Here is a 22,310-nt window from a genome sequence, read left to right on the forward strand (position 1 = left end):
GTAGATATTAACCAATGTCATATTACCAACTTTGCTGTCAAAGACAATGTTTTTGTAATTATCTGGAAAAATATATACAATATTGTCATGTATTTTAGTGTTTGGAACTTCATGAGTTATATTCTTTCACCCGACACATATTTCAGTCTTACTATATATTTTATCAATAGAATAAATTAGAGAAAATCTAAGATTCTGACTTCATGAATCTTACAATATAATATTGATACAACTGTAAGTAAAATAGTTACACAAGTGAGTGCATTTTACTAATTTTTACAACTGTTTTTAAAGGAAGGTACAGATATCGGCAGAGGTTATAACTAGAGAAATTAACTGACCTGTGGGGTGTCAAATAAGGATTTATGAAGATATGATGAAAATCAAACCCAGCAATAAATAAGAACCATAATATGACATGGCCAAGCAGTGTTACATCAGGAATTTAAGATTGATTTTTCATACGAAAACTGATCAATGCAATTCTACATACTAAGAGATTATAAAAAAGTATTTGGCACAACTGAAAACTTATTCATGCTGAAAACTCAGAAAGTTATAAATAAAATTGAACTTCAAGCTAATAAAAGATATGCATCAAATATTTAAAATTAATATTGTATTTATTAGTAACAGATTGAATGCTATCTCTATGAATTCAAGAAGAGTAAAAAGGTCCACTCTCACCACTGCTCTTTGTTATTACAAAAAAATCCTACGTAGGGCAGTAATGCAAAAAAAAGTAGCATATATTTCCAATTTTGCAGATATAGTAAACTTGTGCAAAACTGGAATTAAAAAATCTTTTAAACTATGTTTATAAGCAAAAATATGATTATTTTGTAAATCCCATTCAACAAAAATGCTGTGAGAAAAAAGAAAATTTAACAAGATTTTAGAATACCATGCCAATATTGAAAAAAACTACACTTTTATACTATAAACAAATGATTGGGAATTCAAATTCAAAACGATAAATTTTCAATTTACCATAGGATGCAAAAGTATGAAATGATTAAGGATATATAAAATAAAACACGCAGATGATCTTTACAATGAGAAGTCCAAATGTCAGAAAGATAAATTAAGACATAGCTATGAAATATTTATATATTGAAAATATCAATATTGTTAAATTTAAATTATCTTAAAATTATTCTATCAATTTAATACAATTACAATAAAAATTCCAGTTGACTAATTCTTGGTGAAATTAACACACTCTTTACAAACTTTATATTTGAATGCACACGTCATAGAATAGCCAATTAAAAAAAAATAGAGAAAATATGGAGGACTTCCCTTACATGATTTATTTTGCATATTTCTGTAAATCTAAAATGATCAAAACAGTGTAGTAGTAGTAGTAGTATAAAGAGAGATAGGTTAATGAAGCAAAATAGACTATCTCAAAAATACCTGAATATATGTGGCCAGTTGATTTATGAAAAAAGGTGTTAAGGAAATTTAATGGAAAATAAATCATTTTTAAAGAGTTTAAAGTGCACTGAATCTGTAGATTGCTTTGGGCAGAATTGTCATTTTAACGTACTGATTCATCTAATCAATGAGTATCAGCGTTTTTTTTTTTCTTTTTCATTTGTTTGTGTCATGTATGACGTCTTTCATTAGTGTATTCCAGATATCTTTCACTTCTTTGGTTGAATATACACTTAACGATTTCAATTTCTTTAACTTTTCCCTGTTCAGTATGGTCTTGGCTGTGGATTAGTTATATACAGCTTTTGTTATTTTGAGGTATATTCTTTCAATGCATAGTTTGTTAAGGGTTTTTATCATGAATGGATGCTGATTTTTACTGAAGGCTTTTTCTGCATCTATTGAGATAATCTCTTTTAAAATCTGCTTATATGGTGAATTACATTGTTTATTTGCATATGTCGAACCATTCTTGCATTCTTTGGATAAAACCTACTTGATCATGGTGTATCATATTTGTGACGTGTTGTTAGAATTGGTTTGCTAGTCTTTTGTTAAGAATTTTTTTCATCTATGTTCACCAGGGCTATTGGCCTGTACTTTAGCTTTTGTTGTTGTGTCCTTGCCTGGCTTTGGTATCAGGGTGATACTGATTTTGTAGAATCAGGGAGGATTCTCTCCTCTTTGAGTTTTTGGAATAGTTTCAGTAGAATTGGTACCAGCTCTTCTTTGTACATCTGGTAGAATTCAGCTGTGAATCCATCTAATCCTGGGCATATTTTTTGGAAGAATTATTATTATTGATTCAATTTCACTGCTTATTGATTTTTCAGAAATCCTATTTCTTCCTGGCTCAGTATTAGAAGGTTGTATGTTTCCAGGAATTTATCTATTTCCTCTAGGTTTTTAAACTTATGCATGTAGAAATGCTCATAGTAGTCTCTGATGAACTTTTGTATTTCTGTGGTATCAGTTGTAATGTCACCTTCATTTCTGATTGTGCTTATCTTAGTCTGCTGTCTTATTTTCTTGGTTATTCTAGCACGTAGTGTATCAATTTTGTTTATATTTTCAAATAACCAACTTTTTCTTTCATTGATCCTCTGACTTGTTTTATTGCTATCAAATTGATTTAGCTCTTCTCTGATCTTTTTTATTTTTTTTTCTTCTCCTACCTTTGGGTTTTGTTTGTTCTTGGTTTTTCTAGTCCTGGAAGTGCAACATTAAGTTGTTAATTTGTGCTTTTTCTATCTTTTTGATATAGTCATTTAATGCTATAAATTTCCCTCTCAGCACTGCTTTTGCTCTATTTCAGAGGTTTTTGATGTTGGGTCTCTACTTTCATTTGTTTCAAAAAGTTTTTAAATCTCTCTCTTTATTCTATCAGTGATCCAAAGATCATTCAGTCATATGTTCTTCAATTTCCATGCATTTATATGGTTATGAGACTTCCTCTTGTTATTTATTTCCAGTTTTATTCCACTGTGGTATGAGAAGATACTTGGTATGATTTTAATTTTTGAAATTTATTGAGACTTGTTTTGTCACCTAGAATATGGTCTTTTTGGAGACTGTTCCATGCCCAGATAAGAAGAATGTATATTTTGCGGTTGTTGAGTAGAATGTTTTGTAAATGTCTGTTAGGTTCACTTGTTCTAGAGTTCAATTTAATTCCAGTGTTTCTTTGCTAATTTTCTGCCTTGATGATCTGTCTAGTGCTGTGAGTTGGGCTATTATTATATTGCTGTCTATCTCTTTTCTCAGGTCTAGTACTATTTGTTTTATGAATCTTAGTACTCCAATGTTGGAGGCATGTATATTTAGTACTATCTTCTTGTTGAGTTGATCTGTTTATCTTTATATAATGACCATCTACTGGAGGCCATTATCTTAAGTGAAGTAACTCAGAAAAAAGAAAGATAAATATTGAATATTCTCACTTATAAGTGGGAGCCAAACAATGGATACATATGGACATACAGAGTGGAATAATAGACATTGGAGAATAACAGACATTGAAGACGCCAAAGTGTGGGAGAATGGTAGAGAGGTGAGTGATGAGAAATTACCTATAGAGTACAATTTACATTGATCACATAATAATTACACTAAAAACCCAGTCTTCACCAATAAGCAATATATCTACATAACAAAAATGCACTTGAACTCCCTAAATCTATTTTGACAAGAGTTTGAAAAGATGACAAAAACAAAATTCAATCATTTTCTTAAGCTACTTATGAACTAAAAATTAGATATAAAAACTAAAACTTCTCTAGGCCATCATAGGACACAGTAATTATAACTTTAACAGTGGTCATAAGATATTTTAATTAGAACAAAAATATGGAAACAATTTTAAAAATTGATAAATTGTACTTCTTTAAAATTAAAATATTTGTTCTTCAGAGACACAGTTAAGAACATGAAAGAGCCGGGCATGGTGGCTCATGCCTGTAATCCCAGCACTTTGGGAGGCCGAGGCAGGCAGATCATGAGGTAAGGAGATCAAGACCATCCTGGCTAACACGGTGAAACCCTGTCTCTACTAAAAATACAAAAAATTAGCCATGCGTGGTGGCACATGCCTGTAGTACTAGCTACTCAGGAGGCTGAGGCAGGAGAATCACTTGAACCTGGGAGGTGGAGGTTGCAGTGAGCTGAGATCGTGCCACTGCACTCCAGCCTGGGCGACAGAGCGAGACTCTGTCTCAAAAAAAAAAAAGAACATGAAAGAATCACAAAATGACTGAGAAGACATGCACATTACGGTTAGATGATGGGCTTGCTTCCTAAATATACAAAATATATTTAAAATTTCATAATTGGAAATAAAAAACTCAATGAAAACTCAATAAAATTGATTAAAATATTTACACCAGACATTTCACAAAAGAAGACAAAGAAATGGTCAATAAAAAAAGTTCAGCATCATGATTTATATGGTAAATGCAAATTAAAACACAATAAAATGGCCACCGTATACCCAATAGAATTGTTAAAATGAGAAAGACTGACATTACCAAAAGTTGACGAGGATGTAGCGTAACTGGAAGTTTTATATATTCCTTGATGAATGCAAATGATTCCATTCTTTGGAAACAGTTTGTCTATTGTTTAAAAAGTTAAAATTGGACTTACATCTGAATCAGCAATTTCACTATCATGTTATTTCCTAAGAAATATAAAAATCCACAAAATTATATGCAAATATTTACAATGCTATTAAAACATTGCAAACATAAGAAGTAAATGTATGTTAACAGTCAAATGGACAAATTGTAAAAAATCACCTAATGGAATACTACTCAACAATGAAGATAAGTAAATTAAGATATTCATATGTTATATAGTTTGCCAATACAATTTAACAACAAAATATGCTAGACTCAGATGTTTTATTATTACATTTATATAAAATATTAACAATTCAAAATCTCATCTATTATGACAGAAGACAGATCTGTGATTGCCCTGAGACCATGAATAAGATGTGCTTTGCTGAGAAGGGGCACAATAGAACCTTTTACAGGTAGAAATGTCACATATTTTGATTGTGGTGGTAGTGCAGAGGTAAACAAATTAATAAACATTATTAAACTGTGGACCATAGATTAATATTTTATTGCATTTTAACTATTCTTTAGAAAGTTGAAAAAAAACAAAAAATGTAATAAAGGTTAATTTACAGAATTAATTAAAATGGAGTATAGAGATAACTGGATTTCATTCTTTCAGCAATACAAAAGCCAGTTATTCTACATTGTACTTTAATGGCTAGAGGACAGAAATACATATTACTAATTTCTTATGTTTCCATTTTGTGCAATATTTCTTCAAAATATTATTTAAAAATAAATTAATATTTATACAAATTTGTGAAAATACTACAGTAATTTCTATTGCTAGCATCAAACATTAGCCTGGTATATCTGTAATAATTAATGAATAAATATTGATATATTACTAATAAGTGAAGTCCATACTCTATTCAGAATTCTTAATTTTTACATAATGTTCCTTTTCCCTTTTAGAATCCCACTCAAGATAACACATTACATTTAGATAGCATGTGTCTAACTACTCTTAGCTGTATCAGTGCTCAGCCTTACCTTGTTTTTTATTACCTTCATAGTGTTCAGAAGCACTGGTCAGATGTTTTGTAGACTGTCCTAAATTACAAATTAAGTGTTTGTATTTCCTATGTTTAGACTGAAATAATTTTTGGCAGGGGAGGAGAAAGATTCAAGAGGTAAAATGTCATTCTTATATCAACATGACTTATTACTGCTGGTGTTAACCTTAATTATCTGGCTGAGATTATGCTTGTCACATTTCTCCACTTTAAAGTTATTCTATTTTCTCTTTTTTCATGAAACACTTTTGAAGGATGTCATTATGCACTGGCCACACTAAAGGTGTGAGGAGTTAAGTTCCAGCTCAGTGAGGATGTATTATCTACTTAAATAATTTGGAATTTGTCTATATGGGTGATTTATCTATTTACTCCATTTATTAAATAAATTATTTTTACATTTCAGAATGGATTTATGAATATGTATTTTATACTTTGGGTGATAATTCTACACAACATTTTAAATTTTTTTCCTACTCAATTTGTTCCAGCTTTGTCTGCTGGAAACACTTTCAGTTGGCTTATTTGTCTATTTGACAAGCCTCATCATTGTTTTTGATGATACAAGATGTATAAAGCTCTTCTTTGGTATTCTGTACCCCAGTCTGAGACTCAGCTATTTTTACTGTGTGCCCTTCTTTCTCATATTTGAAAGTGTTGTATAAAACCAACATCTAGGTACTAGATGGATGTGCTTGTTGTTAGTTAGGTTGTCTCTAGGCCCTCTAAGTTGAAAGAGCAAAGAAATACGTGTATATATTAAGCATGCATATACAAACTTCTGTAAATATGTGTATATATATTATATATATATTATATATACCAACCTGTATATATATTAGAGTAGATGAAAGTGCATACTGAATTCTCTGACTCTAATCTAGTACTTCATAAATAATTTCAGTCATCTACATTTCTTGTCTGTATGCTCCGATTTCAACAGCAAGAAATCTGTCACCACCATAATTCACTTCATTGCCTAACTATACTACACATGTACAGCAGTATCAGAATTGTTATCCTGTACTACTATGTTAAACAATTTTACCAACTATACTACTATGCTTATGTATAGCCCTGCTTGCCATTAGTCTTACAGTTTTCCTTTGTCTCTAAAGTTATTTAGGCCAGTGATAGACCTTGGCTCTGTGTCCCAACCAAATCTCATGTTGAATTGTAATTCTCAATGTTGGGGAAGGGACCAGGTGGGAGGTGATTGGATCATGGGGGCGGAATTCCCCCTTGCTGTTCCCATTATAGTGATTGAGTTCTCATGAGATCTGATGGTTTAAAAGTGTGTGGCACTTTCCCCTTCACCCTCTCTCTCTCCCTCTCTGCCATTTGAAGAAGGTACTTGCTTCCCCTTAGCCCTTTTGCCATGATTATAAGTTTCCTGAGGCCTCCCAGGCATGCACCCTGTACAGCCTGTGGAACTGTGGGTCAATTAAACTTCTTGTCTTCACAAATTTACCCAGTCTCAGTTAGTTCTTTATAGCAGCATGAGAACAGACATTAGACCATTGCTGAATTAACAGACAGCAACTTTTCTCCTACCCTCTTCAGTGGGTTAATTTTATACATTTGTTATATGGTTAGATTCTTTTGTCTGCATTTAATCCTGGGGTGCTGTGACCCCCTAAATATTTTTTAATCTGCCTAAAATAGGCTTACTTCATATAGTAAATTTTTATGGGTTTTAAAAAATGTTTAGTGTTATCTACTACTGCTGTAGTACCACACAAAATCATTTTGCCACCCTAAAATCTGCTCTTTACTTTAGTTATTCAACTCACTGCAAGCCCCAAACCCCTCCCAGCCAATTATCTGTTTACCATATCTATGGTCTTGCTTTTTCTAGAACGTTATATAAACAATATTATACAATACGTAGCCTTTTGGGTAACTTCCTTCACTTTGTAATATGAATATAATATTCACTCATGTTTTTGCATTGCTTGATGGTTTATTTCAGCACTGAATAGTATTCTAGTATATGGTTATACCATATTTTGTTTATCCATTTCTGGGAAGATTACTAATTAAAGATTAAATTTATTTATTTCTGTAGATTATCAAATGTATATTGTTTCTTGAATCTGCATTGTAATTATAGAGCTTTAGAATTTAATTCCTGTATTGATTTGCTAGGACTACTATACAAAGTACCACAAATTGGGTGAATTAAAGAATATTAATTTATTGTCTAAATAGTTCAGGAACCTAGTAGTATGAGATCAAGGTGACAGCAATGCGGTATTTTTTAATGCTGTGAGGAAAAATCTATTCCATGGAAATCTTTGGAATGCCTGGCTTGTAGATACATCATGCAACCTCTGCTTTCCTGTTCAAATGGCGTTCTATCTGTAAGCATATCTGTTTTAAACTATCCTCTTTTTATAACAATACCTGTCATGCTAGATTTGGTCCCACCCTACTCCAATATGAACCCATGATAATTGAATGAATTACATGTGAGATTATTTCATTCCGATACAGGTTCACATCCTGAGGTACTAAGGTTTAGGACTTCAACATGCGTTTCAGGGGCATGTAATTCAAATCGTAACAGTCCTTTTCATATTTAACAATATATAACATTTAAAATTAAAAGTTGCTTATATTTCCTTTGTATTAGTTTTCAAACCACTGCATGACCACACAAAAACCTTTGACAATTCTGTAATGTAAGTTCAGATATACCTTTTAAATATCCAGGCATATGTTATATCTGGTTTGTTTTAATACCCAAAATGATGATTTACTACCTTTTAAAAGAGTGTTTCGTGATTATTGATACATAGGCGTTGACCACCTTTTGGCTTTCTTTGTATTTATCTACAAAGTTTTGGCTCTTTTTCTTTATTTACTTATGTTATTGGGTGGTCGGCTTTAATTTCCATATTCACTGTACTGTATAAAAATTGGTGCAAAATTTTTTGCTCCTTAGCTTAGACAAAATACTGGTTCTTGTCTCACAACTAGGAAAAATTAGGCACACAGACACATTGAAGGGTGAGGAGAATGGAATTTATTAAAAGAAAGCTCTCAGCAAATAAGAGGGGGCCCAGCCAACAGGCTCCCACCTTACAGATTGAATAGCAGGCCACCACACAGGAGCTAAAGAGGCCCAGCTCCTCCCCCTGCATAAGGCGTGAATTCCTGGTGGCTCCACCCCATTCTCCCAGTGCACATTCAGGCCCCCAGTCCCTTGTGGGCATGCCCAGGCAAGACCCTGTGCAGGTTCCCTTATCTGCCTCCTGCATCTATCAGAACTATATTTAATCATTATTTTAGTCAGTACACTTCACCTTTTACTACGCATGAGTGAAGTAATTTGATTAGTAAAGTTATCTTAACACCAGCCTTATGAAAATATGAATAATTCAAATATTGTATTCATTCACCACAAGATTACTCCTGTTGTCTATTATTTTACTTATGTCTATTTTTAACTTCCTCCAAATAGACACCAGTGTCATGAGCATTTTACATAAATTGTCTTGCATTTTTTTCTAAAATTTTTATTTACTTACAAAACTTTTCTTCATGCTTTATAGTACCGATATTTCAGGAGGTTATGCTTTTCTACCTGAAACATATCCCTTTTAAATTATTTGAATACATGCCGTTGGTAGTAATACTTGTTATTTTTTATTTTACTGCAACTTCCGCCTCCCAGGTTCAAACAATTCTCCTGCCTCAGCCTCCCAAGTAGCTGGGATGACAGGCGTGTGCCACCATGCCCATCTAATTTTTGTGTTTTTAGTAGAGACAGGGTTTCACCATGTTGACCAGGCTGGTCTTGAACTCCTGACCTCAGGTGATCCGCCTGCCTCGGCCTCCCAAAGTGCTAGGATTACAGGTGTGAGCCACCATGCCCAGCCTTATTTTTTAATGTGAAAATTAAATTTGTCTTTGCTTATGGGAGATAATGTAATGGGCACAATATTGCCCTTCAAAGATACCTATGCTCTGATCCTGGGACCTGTGAATACATTAGATTGCATGACAAAGGGGAATTAAGCTAGCAATTGAAATTAAGTTTGCTAACCAGCTGATCTTGAAATAAGGTGATTAGCCTGGGCTTTTCAGGTGGGTCCAATGTAATTCCTGAGGTCAGAAAAAGAGATGTAAGATAGATTGGTGGCTCATGTCTGTAATCCCAGTACTTTGAGATACTGAGGTGGGAGGATCACTTGAGTCCATGAGTTAGAGATCAGCCTGGGCAACAGAGCAAGACCCCCATCTTTACTAAAACACACACACACAAAAAACCCAAGCATGGTGGCACATGCCTTTAGACCCAGCTACTTAGGAGGCTGAGGTAGGAAGATTACTTGAGCCCAGGAGTTTGATGATGCAGTGAGTTATGATCATGCCACTGTACCCCAGGATGGGCAACACATCAAGACCCTGTTTCAAAAAAAGAAAGGAAAAAGAGATGTAAAGATGGGAACAGGGTCAGACGTGTGTTGCCGATTTTGAAGGTGAAGGAAAGGCTATGAGTGAAGAAATAGTGGCTTCTAGACATTGGAGAGGGCAAAGAAATGACTTATCTCAGAGCCTCCAAAAGAACAAGAACTGTAAGATAATTCATTTCCATTGTTTAAACCACTATATTCGCGGTAACATATTGTAGTGTTATGCCCAGACCGTTTGTTCCCCAAAGAAGACCACCAGAGTCCAGAGTCAAAGCCAAGTGGCAAGGATCTTTACTACAAGTTCGAACCTGGTCCCTCCATTTCACCACATACAAGAGGGCCCCGAACAATGCGAGTGTTTGCTTCTTTATAGCCTGAAAGTTACAGGGGAACAAAGGAATTATTTTGGTTCCCGCTCTTTCAGTAAAACTTTGAATGGCTGTCCCCTCATCTGTCCCCTTATCGGAGACTTTCCTGGTGGTGTTTGTACTGGGCTTGTTTGTTTTGAGCCCGGGGGAAGTTTAAGAGATATATGGTGATATGTGGTGGGATGGGAGGATGGGATGTGTTTGTACTGGGCTTGTTTGTTTTGAGCCCGGGGCTGAGGAATGTGCACGGCTCTTTTCATTCCCCCCCTTTCTTTTCAGGTATTTTTTAGAGCCAATCTTGGGTCTTATAAGTCTGATTCTGTTTCAGCGTTTACAGGTTGGTATTGGGCTCTGAGGACCATGAGTTGTACAGTGTTAAACCTTTCTTTAACGAACCGCAAAATTCTGTTAACAACACAAGGTCCTACGGTAAGCAGAAATAGTAGACTCAGCAGGGGTCCAAGGAAGGGGGCTAACAGAGAAAACATAGATGAGTTCCACCATTGGTCTGCAGCTGAAGCAAACTGCCATGTTCTTACTTCTGTGCTTAACTTGCGTAACTGTTGGACTCGGTCTTCCACGAGTCCTGATTCATTTATGTAGAAACAACAGTCTTCCTTTAGAAACATACACGTTCCCCCTTTTTCAGCAGTGAGTAGGTCTAAGGCCCTCCGGTTCTGCAAGGTTACCTGTGCTAGGGACGTGAGCTGCCGCTGGAGGGAGGCAAGGGACTCAGCTGACTCCTCCATAGCAACGGCAAATTGTTGGTACAGCTTGTTACTTTCTATAAGGGTGTGACCTAGGGCTCCCCCAGCCAGTCCGGCCGCCATGAAGGATGTGGTGAGGGAGATTCCTGCAATGAGGGGGAGAAATATGGCTCGTGCAGGTCTCGGTCTAGGGTCTGGGTGAATAACAGCACTAGTCCAGTTACCGGTATACCCTAGGAACTCGCCAGCAGTAAGTAGAGTTAACCGGGGAACTAATGTGACAGGAAGACACAGTAGGTTGGTAACAGAGGGGCTTGATAGGTTTTTAGATAATGTTCCATTACACCAGAAGAATATGCCTGACGGAGCCCTTAAGGTGATGTTAGGGGGCGTTGCAGTGATGTTGCAGAGGCTGGAATTAGTTCCTGAGAAACAGTAGGGAAACTTCTCTTGACTGGGGTTTAGGTATAGTGGCACGTTAGGGATAGGCGCATATGAGAGGTTTTGGTGGTTGTTAGCTTGGGCAGAGGTGGATGATCCCCATGGCAGGGGGACAGCGGTTAGCGGTGGATGCCCTAGAGTGGCACATAGAAAGCAGCCAGACAGGCTGTGAAGTCCTGTAAGGTTGGCAAGTTCTAATCCTTCTTGCAATAATTTTAACCAGGAAAAAGGACGTAAATCTTGTGTCAGGTGGTTTTCTTGTCGCTGGATATTTCCATGGACCAGGGGCCGTACCTGCACTAGACCCCGCCACAGATAGAGGTGACTGCTAGGCCATGTGGAGGCGGAGGAGTAATATACAGCCCCGTGTTGAGGCGTGGTCCAGCGGGAGTTCCAGGGGTCTCTAACTATCCATGTATATGAAAGGTCTCTATCTCGTTTGCGATGGAAGGGCCATCTGGGATCTATCTGTTCTTCTCCACCCCACCATTGGTATTTATGGATGTTACAATAGTTATAAGGGCAGCCGGCACTTTGGTGCCACCAATAGTGCTTACAATTGTATTCAGTCTGATCATACTCGAAGCATATTATTGGTGCCACTGGTTTGGCTACTGGGAAATCGGTAAAATTTAGTAAAATTGGGCTATTGCACCCTGAGGAGGGGCAATCTGCACTGGCCACTAATTTCCCGGGCTTATGAGGTTGCCCAGGGTGGGTTTGGTTTTCATAAAGCCAGAATCTCCAGACAAAGGGATTAGGAGCTGGCTTTATGTTTTCCCCAGTGGCCACTAGGGTGACTAATGTTAGAGTTAGACTACCTAACTGCATGTTTGCAGTGAGTTATGCTGCCGGCGCAGGGTGAGTTTTAAGGGGTTGTTCTTAGCTCTGTCCACAGTCCACGTGTCCGGTGCTTCAGCCGCCGCCGCCGTGATTGGCCCCAGAAGGTCGGAGGTTGGGTCCACTGGCTTGACGTGGGTGTAGTGGATCCACGACGCAATGCCTTCTACCTTCAGGGCGGTGGGTGTGGTCAGGAGTACTTGGAGTGGTCCTTTCCACCTGGGCTCTAGGGTCTCTTGTCGGTGTTGCTTAACCAGGACCCAGTCTCCCGGCTGGTACGGATGGGGTGTCGGTGGGGGACTGGTCTCATATAGCTCTCTCAGCTTGGGCCAGATTTCTTGGTGAATTTTCTGTAAGGCTTGTAAGGAAAATAAGAATTCAGAGACATTTTCTGTTTCAGACTTAAGCAGGTCATCTTTTAAGCTAGGAACCAGGGATGGAGGTCTGCCATACATGATTTCGTAAGGGGTGAGGCCCAGTTTGTAAGGGGTATTACGGGCCCGGAACAGAGCATAGGGGAGAAGGACTACCCAATTAGCGCCAGTCTCTATAGTCAATTTAGTTAAGGTCTCTTTTAAGGTCCGATTCATCCTTTCTACCTGTCCTGAACTCTGGGGCCTGTAAGCGCAATGTAGTTTCCAATTTGCCCCAAGGATGGAAGCCAAGTCCTGACTTACCTTAGCGACGAAAGCGGGCCCATTATCTGACCCTATCTGGATGGGGAAGCCATACCTGGGGAGGATATCTTCCAGAATTTTCTTTGCTACGACCTGAGCAGTTTCTCTTTTGGTTGGGAATGCTTCAGTCCACCCTGAAAAAGTATCTACAAAGACAAGTAAGTACCGGTACCCGTACTTTCCTGGCTTTATTTCAGTAAAATCTACTTCCCAGTAGATACCGGGCCTGGTTCCCCTGAGCCTTGTTCCTGCTGCAGCTTGAGATTGGGGGTATGCGTTGTTAAGCTGGCAGACTTTGCAACTTGTCACGATACTGCTGGCCGTCTCAGCTATATGTCTGATTTTGAGCTTGGAGCGTCTGATCAGGTCTATCATCCGCCGGGCCCCCAGGTGGGTGGTTCGGTGGATGTGTTCTAACACCTGTTGTCCTAATTTTTCTGGTAGGATGGTTTGGTCATTAGTATCAGTCCACCACCCATTCTGGATTTGTTTCAGGGGAAGTTTGTCAATCCACTGGAGATCTTGTTCTGAATATTCAGGGAAATATGGCAAGTCCCGGGGGCCCGGGTCAGGGAGCTGGAGTGCAAGGAGTTGGCTGGGAGCCTTCGCCACATTTCTTGCAGTTTGGTCTGCCAGAAAGTTGCCTTGAGCAGTTGGAGTAGTTAGTTTCTGATGCCCTGGGCAATGTACAATGGCTAATTTTTCTGGCCTCCATAGGGCTGTTAGCAGGGCTAGGATCTCTTGCTTGTTTTTTATCTCTTTTCCTTCAGCCGTCAGTAACCCTCGCTCCCTGTAAATGGCCCCATGTATATGTGCCGTTGCAAAAGCATATCGGCTGTCTGTATATACTGTCAGCTTTTTCCCCGCCCCTAAGGTAAGAGCTTGGGTGAGTGCTATCAGTTCGGCCTTCTGGGCCAAGGTCCCCGGGGGCAGGGGTTCCGCCCAGATTACCTCAGTCTCTGAAGTTACTGCCGCCCCAGCGTACCTCTGGCCTTGATGCATGAAGCTGCTCCCATCAGTGAACCAAACGAGGTCGGCGTCAGGAAGTGGGCGGTCCTGCAGGTCTTCTCGAACTCCGTGCACCTGAGCTAGTATCTCGGTGCAGTCATGGAGTGGGGCGTCCAGGTCCGGGTTGGGCAGCAGCGAGGCAGGGTTTAAGGTCGTTGGGGGCAGGAAAATATCCTGAGAGGATTTAGTAGTAGTCCTTGGTAGTGGGTGAGCCGGGCGTTACTCATCCATCGATTAGGTGGCTGTTTGAGTACACCTTCGATGGCATGTGGAGTAACGACCCACAATTCTTGCCCCATGACAAGTTTATCAGCATCTTGCACCATCAGAGCCGTGGCCGCAATCATTCGGAGACAAGGGGGCCACCCGGCAGCTACTGGGTCTAACTTCTTTGACAGGTAGGCAACTGGCCTCCGCCAGGGGCCTAAGTTCTGAGTTATTACCGCCTTGGCGACACCCTTATTTTCATCCACATATAAGTGGAAGGGCTTGGTAAAATCAGGTAGTCCTAGTGCAGGCGCGGAGAGTAGGGCGGTTTTAATCTGTTGGAAGGCCAACTCGGCTTCGTCTGTCCAATTAAATGGTTGTTGCCCCCGTGTTGCCTGATACAAGGGTTTAGCCAGTTCTGCGAACCCAGGTATCCATAGTCGGCAAAATCCTGCCCACCCCAGGAACTCTCTCACTTGTCGGGTGGATTGTGGCCTGGGGATCTGCAGAACAGTTTGTTTCCGGGCGTCTGTTAGCCAGCGCTGCCCTCCCTTAAGCAGGTACCCTAGATATATTACCTCTGGCTTACAGATTTGAGCTTTCTTTGCCGAGGCTCGGTAGCCTAGATTCCCTAGAGCTTGTAAGAGACCCTTGGTCCCTTGGATGCAAGCCTCTTGGGTCTCAGCAGCAATCAGGAGGTCATCAACATACTGGAGTAAAATTATTTCAGGGTGTTTACGTCGGTACTCACCCAGGTCTTCATGGAGGGCCTCATCGAACAGGGTAGGAGAGTTTTTGAATCCCTGCGGCAGCCTGGTCCATGTCAGTTGGCCACTTATGCCCCTATCAGGGTCATTCCACTCGAAGGCGAAGAGCTTTTGGCTCTGAGGGGCTAAAGGCAAACTAAAGAAAGCATCTTTCAAATCTAAAACAGTGTACCATTGATGTTTAGGGTTTAAGGTACTTAGGAGGGTATACGGGTTAGGTACAGTTGGATGTATGTCCACAACCTTCTTGTTGATTTCTCTTAAGTCTTGTACAGGTCTGTATTCTCCACTATTAGGTTTTCGTACCGGCAACAATGGAGTATTCCAGGGTGAGTGACATGGGCGTAGGACCCCTTGGTCAAGGAGCCGGCGGATATGCGGGGCAATCCCTCTCTTGGCCTCTAGGGGCATCGGGTATTGGCGTACCCGCACGGGGTCTGTCCCAGGCTTAAGTTCAATAAATAAGGCAGGACGGTGTTTTGCTAGACCTAAGCCCCCCGTTTCCGCCCACGCTTCTGGATACTGCTGGAGCCAAGTTGCTATGTCCTGGTCAGGGGCCGCTTTCTCCTGGTGGAGCCGGCACTCATCTTCTAGGTTTATAGTCAGGATGGACACAGTTCGATTGTGGGGGTTGGTCACGACGGGCCCCTCAGGGAGGAAATGGATCTGTGCTCCCATTTTAGTTAGCAGGTCTCTCCCCAATAGGGGACAGGGGCTCTCAGGGATGACCAGGAAAGAATGGGTTACATTCTTGGCTCCGAGGTTTACTGTTCTTTGTGTTGTCCATGGGTATTTCTTAACTCCTGTGGCCCCTTGTACCCACGAGGATTTGGAGGATAATTTCCCATTAGTTTTAACTAAGACCGAGTGCTGTGCTCCCGTATCGACCAAGAACTGGACTGGGGACCCCTCCACTTGCAAAGTTACCCTAGGTTCGGGGAGGGGGTCCAAACCCCATCTTCCCTAGTCTTCGTCTTGAGTGACTAGTACGGGTGTAGACCTAGGGGGTCCGGGTCCCTGTCCTCGTGGTTTCTTTTTGGGGCAGTCTCTTACCCAGTGGCCAGCCCCCTTACAATAGGCACATTGGTCTTTGCTCAGATTATCATGCCGGGGGGGCCGCCTAGGTTGGGTGTACTCTGGCTGTAGATGCTCTTTCTGTACCACTGCTGCCAGGACCTTGGTCATTTTTTCAGTGGCCTTAAATTGCTTTTCCTCTGGAGTATCTCTGTTATTGTAAACCCGCTGGGCTATCTGAAGGAGGTCCTGAATCCGCTTTCCCTCCAAGTCTTCTAATTTCTGGAGTTTTCTCTTAATATCTGGGGCTGCCTGATTTACGAAAGACATTACAATAGCTGCCTGACTTCCTGGAGCCTCTGGATCTATGGGGGTGTACTGTCTAAAAGCTTCCATTAATCTTTCTAAGTAGGTAGCTGGGCTCTCTGTCTTTCCCTGCAGAATAGAATATACTTTAGCCAAATTAGTGGGCTTGCGAGCAGCTGCCCGGAGACCTGCCATTAGAGTCTGGCGATAAAGGTGTAGCCGTCCCCTACCTTCTGCCGTGTTGTAGTCCCACGCCGGCCTGGTCAGAGGAAAGGTTGCGTTTATGAGGTCGGGGTTGGCAGTCGGTTGACCGTCGTCCCCTGGGACCAGCTTTCTAGCTTCTATCTGTATTCTCTCTCGCTCTTCCGTGGTGAACAAAATTCGGAGGAGCTGCTTACAATCATCCCAAGTGGGCTGGTGGGTGAACATGACACTATCTAGTAAAGCCAGTAAATCCTTGGGGTTGTCTGAAAACCGAGCACTCTGAGTTTTCCAGTTATACAGATCACTGGTGGAGAATGGCCAGTACTGGAGCCTGGGGATTCCTGTGTCATCCGGGGGTCCTATTTCCCGAAGGGGTAAAGCCACCGTGGAGTCAGGCGGCTGAGGGGGGCTGGTCCGCGAAGTGCGCCCTCGCGTCCTCCCCGCCGGCCCTTCAAAGTTACTTTCCCTTTCAGCAGGCCCGTGAGTGCCGGCCGCCTCCCGTCCGCCTGCTCCCTCCCGCAGCTCAGCCAGGGGGGCTGGGGCCTGGGGCCTGGAGGGGTACGGAGGGGGTTCTGTGAACAGTGGGTCCCCGCTGTCAGGTAAAACCGGATGGGGGGGGCAGTTGGTTGCTTGGATTTTAGTGGTCGAGCAACTAGTGCCTTACAGGGTTCAGAGGCCAATTGGAAAGGGGACAGCCAAGGAGGCGGGTTCTCAACAAGGTCCTGCCATATGAGGATATATGGGATATGATCTAAGTGGCCCGCACGCCCAGGTAGGAAAATCTTGGACTTTACCTTAGTGATGACAGCAAGTCGGAAGGTCCCTTCGGGCGGCCACCCCACATCAAAGGCAGGCCATTCGGAGCGACACAGAGTAATTAGCTTTCCTTTCCTGATTTCTATACCAAGATCGTGGCCCCTTGCTCTAACTTCTTTGAAATTACTCGTAAGGAGAGATAGAGGAGTGCTCTGGGTATTACCCATCCTGTAATAATTTGTAGTCTCTTCCTGTAAAGGAATGTGGGTTTGAATCCCTCTAAAGGAAATCTGATCTGACTTACTTATTAATGATATCTAATCGCAGGCGCACTTTGGCAGCCCTGGTCAGAGGCAGCTGCTGCCCGCCAAACCGGGGCAGTTCAGATCGTAAGCGCGCACCGGAAGCCCGGGTCAGAGTCAGCTGCCTGGATCGCGGTCACGCTGGGGCAGCCCAGATTAGAGACAGCTGCTGCCCGCCCCACCGGGCAGCTCAGATACGGCTGCTGCCCGCCAAACCGGGGCAGCTCAGATCGCAATATAGATCAGATGAGAGCCAGGGGACGTCTCCCACCGGTCTCCGCTGGCCGTCCTATAGCACGTCCGCCAGGACTGTGCCAGCTCCAGTTTCAGACCTCGCGAGTCACAGATTCGGATTCAGAACAGACACGGACAGACAAACGGAGACGAGCCAGCTCACCTATCAGTAGATCGATCCTAGCAGATCCGTTGACCAGGGATCTGGTGGGCTTGGGGAATCCCGGACGGGCCCCCAGATGTTATGCCCAGACCGTTTGTTCCCCAAAGAAGACCACCAGAGTCCAGAGTCAAAGCCAAGTGGCAAGGATCTTTACTACAAGTTCGAACCTGGTCCCTCCATTCCACAGCATACAAGAGGGCCCTGAACAATGCGAGTGTTTGCTTTTTATAGCCTGAAAGTTACAGGGGAACAAAGGAATTCTTTTGGTTCCCGCTCTTTCAGTAAAACTTTGAACGGCTGTCCCCTCATCTGTCCCCTTATCGGAGACTTTCCTGGTGGTGTTTGTACTGGGCTTGTTTGTTTTGAGCCCAGGGCTGAGGAATGCGCCCGGCTCTTTTCAAGGGTATATTGTGAAATTTACAAAAAAAGATTTTACTTTGCTTGGTGAACAGATAGAGTATTGGAAGTTAGCAGTTAGGGTGCACATCTCAGAGCAGATTCTAGGGTAAGGAAATAAGTCAATAAAAAAGTCAGTAGACCCAGAAAATAACCAGAGCATAAAGAGTTGAGTTCCCTTTCACCAGCCAGTAAGACTTCATTTAAATGAGAGAGCTCCATTATCTCCCATTGGCAGAAAGAACCTGTGGCTCTCTGTAACAGCATCCTTTTCTTTAGTTGCCTGCCATGTGACAAGGCTGACTGTGCCCTCCATTTTATTACCTCATTGGCATTGTTGAAACCCCGATTACAGATGGTATTTATGAGAAAATACAAGTTTTTGAAAAAGTATGTTTATTAATATTTGTTTTTACGCTAAGTAAAAAATTCAATACTTTTTGAATTTATGACAACTTTTGCCTTTTAATATCCAGTACCTAAGTATTGATCTGTATTGCAAAGCACTGTACTTATTCCACTAGGTAATTACTGGGAAATATACAGACTCGTGTGTTTGTGCGTGCGTGCGTGTGTGTGTGTGTTGGTTTTCATGATTCAATAAGTTGATTTAAATAAATAATGTATTTCACATAGTAAGCACCCAATACATTTTAGTGTTGCTGTTATATTTATTATTAGGCCCCCATATTAAGTGAGCCCTAAATTTTAGCTTGTGCACTTCCTTTTTTTTAGGAATGAATATAACTCTTGTATAGCCATATCTAAGAAATTGCACCTGACAGAGTTAAACAAGCAAGGAAATCTATTTAATATGATTGCAATAGGACAGAGAGACTGAGCTGAACTCCACTGAAATAAAAGGCAGGAAGATGCTTAGGCACTGGAGTGAGCTAGTAGAAAAACACTGTAGGACTATAGAGATCGATGTGATTAGGCCAATAATTAGAATGTTAGTGCTAATTGTCACTCACTGAAGTTGTGCTCCTACCTTCCCACAGAGACTGGAAGATAAAAGAGTAGGCAGTAGCTCCTTTGATTACATTTCAAAAGGATAGCTCCCAGAGAAAACATTCCTTGAGAAACATTCTTTGGGTTTTAAAAACTCATGCAAAGCTGGGAGAAGATTTACATTTCAAAGGAGAAAAAGGGCTAAATTACAAGTTTTCTAAAGTAAATGCTCTGAGAAAAGGGAGGTCAGCCCTATAGTCAGGAAGAAATCTTTCTAAAGTTAACTAAAGCTGACAGGAACATTAAGGCAGTCTTGGTGAGCTCATATATATTAATATAAAATGAGGAAGAGGTGGGTCAAAGTTTCTTCTGAACTATCCTGAAAAAATGATTTGCCCTTAGATTAACTGGGATTGTAACTAGCCTGGAATTTAGAAAAACTGAAAGTTCAGAATAATTTTTAAAGAGGAAATATACTCTTTTATTTTGATAAAAACAAAGCAATACTAAAAAGAAAATTTGCCAAGTAAAAATTCTTCTGTATTCCTTTATTTTTATTATTAGTAAGCAACCTTACTGAAGAGACATGATTCAGGAATCCGTACAAAGTAGATAGAGCAAATATCAAAGTTAAATCAAGGATTTTCTTGAACTCTGAGCAGATAAATTATGCCTTTGAAGCATATTCTCTATTCACCTAATGGGCAAAGCTTAATGTAATGGTTGCTTAATGTTTATCTAGATGGAGCAATATGAAGAAATTGCAGTACTGAGCCATTTTTAAAGTCTTTTAATGACAATCTAAGGAACTATGCTGGTATCTTTAATAGATTTGAAATGATTAAATGGAGAATAACAGCACATTAAAAGTCATCTGAAAATCCATGAGGCATGTCCTCAGTAAAACAATCATCAAGCCAGATATTTAAAATAGAGATGACTGAATGTCAAAATAAAAGGTCAAACTATGCTAGAATTTAAAATTAAATATACAGCCTTCACTGGAAGACATATATTGAAGTTATGAAGGTAAAAAAAAAAGTTCTAACTGTACTCAGAAGAGGATAACATGAATATTCAAGTCTTTGTATGAGTTGTTAACAAAAGGATCATTGTCTCCATTTCATAAGGGCTTAATTTATGATAAATCTTGTATATTTGTGTTTTTAGGTGAATTAGATTAGACAAAATAATGAAAATCATTTTTAAAATGAGAATTGGCAGCATCAAATATTTCCAAATTTGATCATCTATATTTTTACTATATTTAATAGAAATCTGAATAAAATTTGATTTTTTACCTTATAATATTTCTACTGAAAATAGTGTAACCACCCAATGGGTTCACCTTGTCTGTTGTCTAGACAGAGCCGATTTCTGAAGACAGGGGAATTCCAATGGAGAAAGAGTAATTCACTCAGAGCTGGATGTGCAGGAGACTGGAGTTTTATTATTACTCAAATCAGTCTCCCTGAGCATTCAGGGATCTGCATTTTTAAAGATAATTTGGCAGGTAGTGGCTCTAACCCATAATCTTGTAGCTAATTTGTTAGTCCTGCAAAGACAGACTGGTCCCCAGGCAAGAAGGGGGTCTTTTCAAGAAAGGGCTATTATAAATTTTGTTTCAGAGTCAAACCATAGACTGAATTCCTTCCCAAGGTTAGTTCGGCCTATGCCCAGGAATGAACAAGGACAGCTTAAAGGTTAGAAGCAAGATGGAGTCGGTTAAGTCAGATTTCTTTCACTGTCATAATTTCCTCAGTTATAATTTTTGTAAAGGCAGTTTCAATCGGATAAATGTGTTGTCTGTAATCATAAACAAATGTCAAATAATAGTAACCTGAAAAGTATTTTCACTCGTGTCCATGTGAAGAGACCAACAAACAGGCTTTGTGTGAGCAACATGGCTGTTTATTTCACCTGGGTGCAGGCAGGCTGAGTCCAAAAAGAGAGTCAGCGAAGGGAGATAGGGGTGGGGCCGTTTTATAGGATTTGGGTAGATAAAGGAAAATTACAGTCAAAGGGGTTGTTCTCTGGCGGGCAGAGTGGGGGTCACAATGTGCTCAGTAGGGGAGCTTTTGAGCCAGGATGAGCCAGGAGAAGGAATTTCACAAGACAATGTCATCAGTTAAGGCAGGAACAGGCCATTTTCACTTCTTTTGTGGTGGAATGTCATGAGTTAAGGCAGGAACGGGTCATCTGGCTCACCACAGCCACTGACATTATTACCGTATAAGCCACCATCTCTCTCCTGAACTTCTATTAGATTGAACTACGTAGCATTGCTGCTATTTTATAATTGTTGAGCTACCAAATGGCATACATGTACATACCTGTACATGGCACACATACTGGGTTCACGCCATTGCATTCCAGCCTGGGCAACAAGAGCGAAACTCTATCTCAAAAAAAAAAAAAAAAAGAATTACATTTTGAGCATGAGTTTTTCATTTTTTATTCTTTTTACTCATTCATCCTTCAGAGAGTATACACAATGCCTATACAACAGAACAAGTAACAAATGGAGGCTAACAGTAAGATGGACCAAATGTTGCAATCAATAACAATTTTGAAAAGCAATATATCATTATAACTAGCTGAACACATGTTCAAAAATAAGGGAAGCTATGTTTATGTAGAATGAGTGGAGAAGAAATTTAAACATAAAAAAAGTGTTCATAAAAGAACCAAATGTAAACTTTTAAACTGAAAAATACTATATCTGAAATGTGAAATTCATCAGATTGGTTCAACAGCAAATTAGAGATAAAAGGTAGAGCTATTAAAGGCTGATAAATATTATTCAATCTAAAAGATAATTAAAAAAAATTAACACAAACTCAAAAATTGCCAGACATTATTAAAAAACCTAACATGCATAATTGGTAGTCCCAGAAGGAGAAGAGCGAACGGAAAAATTTTATTTTAATAGATAAAGCTTGAAAACTCCTCAGACTTGAAAAACAAACTTCT

The 22,310-nt window shown here is 40.2% G+C and overlaps 1 long non-coding RNA gene across 1 annotated transcript in view; it reads right to left on the bottom strand.

Annotated features, from left to right (window-relative positions):
* Nucleotides 1–22,310, bottom strand: part of LOC134807013 (uncharacterized) — a 346,197-nt gene that overhangs the window by 31,614 nt on the left and 292,273 nt on the right. The window contains exon 4 of the long non-coding RNA XR_010156677.1: nt 21,671–21,735. This is a non-coding gene — a long non-coding RNA (uncharacterized LOC134807013). The remainder of the gene's footprint in view (nt 1–21,670; nt 21,736–22,310) is intronic.

This window comes from Pan troglodytes, chromosome 3 (genome assembly GCF_028858775.2).
Source record: "Pan troglodytes isolate AG18354 chromosome 3, NHGRI_mPanTro3-v2.0_pri, whole genome shotgun sequence".
Taxonomy (NCBI): domain Eukaryota; kingdom Metazoa; phylum Chordata; class Mammalia; order Primates; family Hominidae; genus Pan; species Pan troglodytes.